This window comes from Physeter macrocephalus, chromosome 8 (genome assembly GCF_002837175.3).
Source record: "Physeter macrocephalus isolate SW-GA chromosome 8, ASM283717v5, whole genome shotgun sequence".
Classification (NCBI taxonomy): Eukaryota; Metazoa; Chordata; class Mammalia; order Artiodactyla; family Physeteridae; genus Physeter; species Physeter macrocephalus.
In genome coordinates, this window is record NC_041221.1 from 67178404 (window position 1) to 67184229 (window position 5826).

The window sequence follows — 5826 nt, forward strand, 5'->3', positions numbered from 1 at the left end:
CCTTTCCCAACTTTGCTCTCTTTTGGAGCAGAAACAAATAGCTTTGTTATTTGTATATAGGGAGGTTAAGAGTTTGAAATTCAGTTGCTGTAATCTAACTCACAATTTAAAAGGGGACTAGATTATTACTAGAAATGTCTTTGAAATACTTCTAGTTTTTAAAATAACCAGGCTTCTGAGTAACTTCTCAAACCTACCTTTCAATTTGGGTACATGACTTGATAAACATAACACATTTGACCTGTATAGTAGTAATTTCTTCTATCACCTATATTTCGCCCTCAATAATGGTTAGAGTTGTGGTTTCAAACAATTTCTACGTACAAAGCATCATCTTTAAATGTTTCCTTTTCACTGAACTGAGATTCTTTTTCCCACTTACGTGCCTGTGCACGGTAATTTGAACATACACACACTTACTTTATGTATGTGTATATATGTATTTTTAAAGTAAATTACTTTTACCATTAGAATAAAACTAGACTACAGGGACAACTCTGTGAAGACAGTTTGTTCTTCCTTAGAACTCCTCCTCTAGGTTGAGGAAGGCAGGTACAGTTCACTGAAGGATGTGATGAGGCTGAAGTAAGTCTTCTCATCATCTGTTAACCCCGCATTGCCAGGTCTCACCACCACAGCTACATGCTCGTCAGCTTCCTCAGCAGCGCTGGCCTCTCGGGTAACGTCCGTCAGAAACAAGATGTTGTTAGCTGAGTACCCAATGCTGCTGGCAATCTTTCGATAACTCTCACTCTCCACTTTGTGTCCAATCTCGGTATCAAAGCGACCCTCCACAAGCTCAAGAATATCTCCCTCTGTAGAATGCCCAAATAACAGTTTCTGTGCCTCTACACTCCCTGAAGAACACATATACACCTTCATTCCAGCCTCTCTCCATTTCCTGACTGCTGGAACCACATCTTCAAAGAACTCTGCTTTCATGCTCCCAGCTTTGAATGCTGCCCTCCCACATGTGGCCCTGCAGGTATTTCAGCGCCGTGGTCTTCCGGTCCAGAGACATCTGCCAGCACACGTTAACTACCACGGTCTGTATCATCCACTGCAGGACATCCGCCCCATTCCCGGATGCTGCTGGGATCGGAACAGCCCCATCCAGGTGGGAGTCCTCTTCAGCCTGTTTCCTCAAAAGATCGACATCCTGCTGGCACTCCTCTTCTTCCCAATGTGTCTGCAGATACTCTTTAACATTTTCTTTGATGTAAGGAAATAAAATGTCCTTCACGAAAGCAATCGGGTTGTGGTACCTTCGATATCTAACAGGATCACAGTGACTTCGGCGGGCACCGAAAGCAAAACCATTTCCCCACCGGCTGCTACTACGAGAATCGGCCTACTGGTGGGGAGGGCGGAGGGCAGTGTCAGCTGCACCCAGCAACCTGCTGGGCTTCCGACAGCCACGAAAAGAGTCCCGGAGGCACAACCGCGCGCGGCCTGATGCACGAGGCGGAGAGGACACGTCGGCGCCCCTGAAACTAGAGAAACCCACAGCACAGGGACCCTGAACTCGCAAGCTGCCCGGGGCTCTGATTCTTTTTTTTTTTGAAGGAAGAATCAGACCATTTTGTCAAATCCCCCAAATTGTGCTGAACAATCTCAAGGACAGATCTGTTCAGGACCACTAAATAGATTTAATCAAAATTTATTAATCAATTTGAAGAATCTCAATTTGTTGAAATATATACACAAAACATTTTTTATTTTTCCAGTAGTTGCTACCGACGGTGCTTTGAGAATTTTCTTTTATCCTTCATGGTGAGCTTCATTAAGAAAAGTTTAGAAACTTTCCATCACTCTGGGGGTACTTTCATTTATTAAAACGGTTTAGTACAGATTATATTTTAATTTTGTATTGGATGCAAAGTCCTCCTCATTCTGCCTACCAATACCAGTTTATTAGTCTTGCTAATAACTTTCTTACTCATGAAACTTGGGCTGAGACAGAGGTAAATATGGTAGGATATTCCCCCTCCTTGTTTACTATGCTTGCCTCTCTGGAGTTGTATCAGAGAAGGGGGAACAGCCCTTGTTAAGTTGCCTGTCCTTTCTTATAGCTGTAAGTGCTATTTCCTTACATGAGCATCGTATGTACATGCTGGTAAGATTGTTGTTCCCTTTCCACTGGTTATCAGCTCTTACTAAGCTCATTATCTGCCTGGGTAGTATATCCCAAGCATCTCACAAATGCATTTTTCATCCTGCATGAAATTCAACTTCATCTCCAGCCTGAGACATGATGCTGCAATCTCAGATGCAACTCATTTTTGTCCATATTGTGGCAATTTCCAGTAGCCTCCAAGCTCATCTATTTCCAGAGTCCAACTTTGGGTCTAAGAAAAAATGTGCAGAATCTCTCAACAACCCAGAAATTGCAGAAGTAGTTCTTTTCCCCTCACTGTATGACCATATCACCCATGCCACCTCTCATTAGAACTTTCTTTACTATCAGATTTTGGAGAAGTTCAACAAGCCCTATGGCTGAGGTAACATCCTTGGTATTATGAGATATCTGGCAACCCTGTAATATAGAGTCCTGCAAAACTCAGATGTATTCTCTCTATATTTCTTGCTGCATAAGAAACCATTCCAAACTCATCCCTAACAGCAGTCATTCATTATCACTCACACAAAACTTTGTTCTGAACATGCTGCTATTTCCACTATAATTTCTGCCTGATTTGCTAACTTCCAGTAATAAAAACTGATCTCAAACAGCATTTCACAACATCCTGTTGCAAGTCACAATGGAGATTCTTCTAGTTAGAACATTTTCCTCTATTGAAATGATTTCTAATAAGAGACCAATGTTGCTAGTGATACAGATAAAATGTAATTTAAGATGGTATTTCTCAAAATACTAATCTCTCGTCATGTATCATTAAAGTGCCCTGTAGTCAAACACTTCTGGAACAGAGCTGATAAGCTATTTCTCCTGTGTGAAGATTAATAAACTACAAAAGTGCATTTAGGTCACTGAGCAGTCTTCTGGTGAAGACACAGGGTTATACACGCTCTGCTGAATTCCTGGCACTACCATTCAGTACCTCGGAAGTGGCAAGTGCCTCGGATTCTTCATCTATGAGATAAAACCAGTAATAACTTTTGCTTCATAGGAAAATTGAGCATTAAATAATGTATATAAAACTCTAAACCTGACCGATACATACACTTAGTAAATGCTCACTAAATGTTAAATATGAGTATTATAAATATTTCTGAAACGTATTTGACCATGGATAACTATTTTGAAAAGTTTGGGATTAGGGATATATTTAATGAAAATCAATTGTGTGTTTGCTTTTCTTTGGCTCATTTGATGCTGGGCATTAAATATGTCACTTTCCATCCCTTGCCTTGAACTTGAGGGCATTGAGATTGCTGAGAAGTCAAACATAACCTGCTTCATTCAAAAGCAATTTTTTTACATAAATGAAAACAGAAGTTTCTACCTTCACACTCTTAGATGGCCAAAAGTTATATTAAGTAAGGCTGACAGAAGGATAGAGAAAGTAAACACCCATGTCCTCAGAAAAGAATTAAGGAATAGCCACATGAAAATTGGGTGAGAGAATCTGGGAATCATATTCATAAAGAGATGGTCCCAGAAGCAGCTAAGGAGGAGTATGGAAAAACATATTTATGAGATTTCACTAACAGGGTCAGCCCAACTAACAGCTGAATTTGGGCTTCTTTTCTCCCTTCTTTGTGTATTATCCTATGGTAAACAAAAGAAAATGAGAGGTCTAGAAAGGATGCAATGGTGCTGTCTATTTATTCCAGGGTGAATATAATAGAACCAGGGTTGGAATAAACCTTAAAAGTGACAAATCCAAATTCCCTGCCAGATCAAGAGTTCTCTGTCCAACATCACTGGCAGATTTTCATTCAGACTCTAAAATATTTTCAGTAACAGAGACTCATTGCTGGTTCAGGCAGACTTACAGACTACCTCTAGTTATTTACGTTTTTTTTTTTTTTATTAAGCCAAACTCAGCAGTCAATAACCTGCCACAATCTGGTGTGCTTCTATCTTCTAAAGAAAAATAAAATAAATCTAATCCTTCTTTCAGTGGGCAATCCTTTGAAAATAGATATCATGGCTCTCAAGTTTTTGTTTCTTTAGGTTTAATTTATCCCATTTATAGAGAGTCCACATGACCTTCTGGATAATCTGAATTTCATCTAGTGGCTGTAGTGTCGTTTTCAACTATCTCACTTAAACATTTTCACTGAGGATAAATGTAATGTGAATATATTCCTCTTTTTTGTTTTGCACTCTATGATGAATTCTGAGTCTGCCTTCAGATATAGATAACAGATATTTATATACTAGGATTTCATCACTGGACCTGAGTCAGAAAAGAATCTGAATATAATCCTCTGAATTTGTACCAGGTAATGCTGATCTGCTGAATTTCAGATATATATTGCTGGTTCATACAATGGGAAATTAGATTTTTCTGTCTGGTTACTTAGAGTGCATGACAAAAGTCTAAGGCAGTGGTGACTGACATCATGGGAATTCTTCTGACATATTGTGAAGACTGCTGAACTTCAACTTGATTAGGAAAATCCAATAATCTGAAGGACAAGATGATTTAAAAATCAAAGCAGTCAAGTACAGTTGATCACTAGGCAAAAAGAAGCAAACAAACAAAACCATGGTTTCAGTTCTGGTGCTAATCAGTCTTTGATTCAATGAAGTAAAGGACACGGTAGGTCATGTTGCCTTATCTTTCACATATTTTGAGGACCTGACTCCTTATGCTCCAACAAATAAATATCAAAAGAAATAAGAGCAAAAAAGTCTTTAGAATTGCAAGAGCAAACACTCATCAACTCTACTTTTGACCACACTCTTGAAATGTTTTGTTTTCTTTGGAAAGGGGAAAAAACTCTTTTTAATTCAAGAAATCTATTGATAGCATGATTAGTGATTCAAAGATGAGTATTATGGATTTCAGAATTATTCAGGGAAAGCTTTTTTCTTGATTTTTTAACTGGAGATTCAAAAGTAACAGTGACCTATTTACCTATAGAATAATACTTTCCTTCTTCATTTCAAGGTTAGCACACAGAAAAATTCACTGATTACATGAGGATAAAAGTAACAGTATTGACATTTTTCTGTATACATTCGTATGTTTTAGCCAGAATCTATCTACCATGATTGCATTGAATGTGTTGCAGAAAGAAAAATACTAAAATAAGGCTCAGTCCCAGGTCCGATCACTCTGTAACACTTGAAAAACCACTGCTTTTTGTATCTACTTTAGTCTTCAGGCTGCACTCAAGCTAAGCACATTTCAAAGCACTGCAAAGTACTTCACTATAGCTGAAAAACATATAAAGTGTACTAATAAAATGACCTTACTTAACTGGAATATCTTAGTTTCATGCTACTATCAAAAGAAAAGGAAATTAAATTTTAAGAACACATTTGAAAATGACCTGAAGGTTCATTGTTGAATCTTGACTAAGGAAATTACAACAAGACTACAGTTCCCACAATGTACCATCTTAGCACCTTATTTTATTGGCAGGCTAAAGTTTCTCACATAATCACAAAATTAATAAAAACTAAAGGCAACACAAGAAACTAAAGCAAAAATTCTAAATAACCATGAGCTCAAAGTGAATAGCAGGAAAGTTTATATTTTTCTTAAAAAGTTAAACGGAGATACCAAGGAGCCAATGTAACTGTATTTTATGTTACAGCATAAAATGGGGTTCAGAGATACAGCAGTGATCAAAAAATGGGGGCTTGTCTACTTAGGAAATACTTTACAGTTATTGATTTTTAACAAA

At 38.1% G+C, this 5826-nt stretch overlaps 1 pseudogene; it reads right to left on the minus strand.

The window, feature by feature from the left end:
• Positions 1-440: 440 nt before the first annotated feature.
• LOC102988832 (enolase-phosphatase E1-like) lies at positions 441-1320 on the minus strand (annotated as a pseudogene).
• Between the last annotated feature and the right edge of the window lie 4506 nt (positions 1321-5826).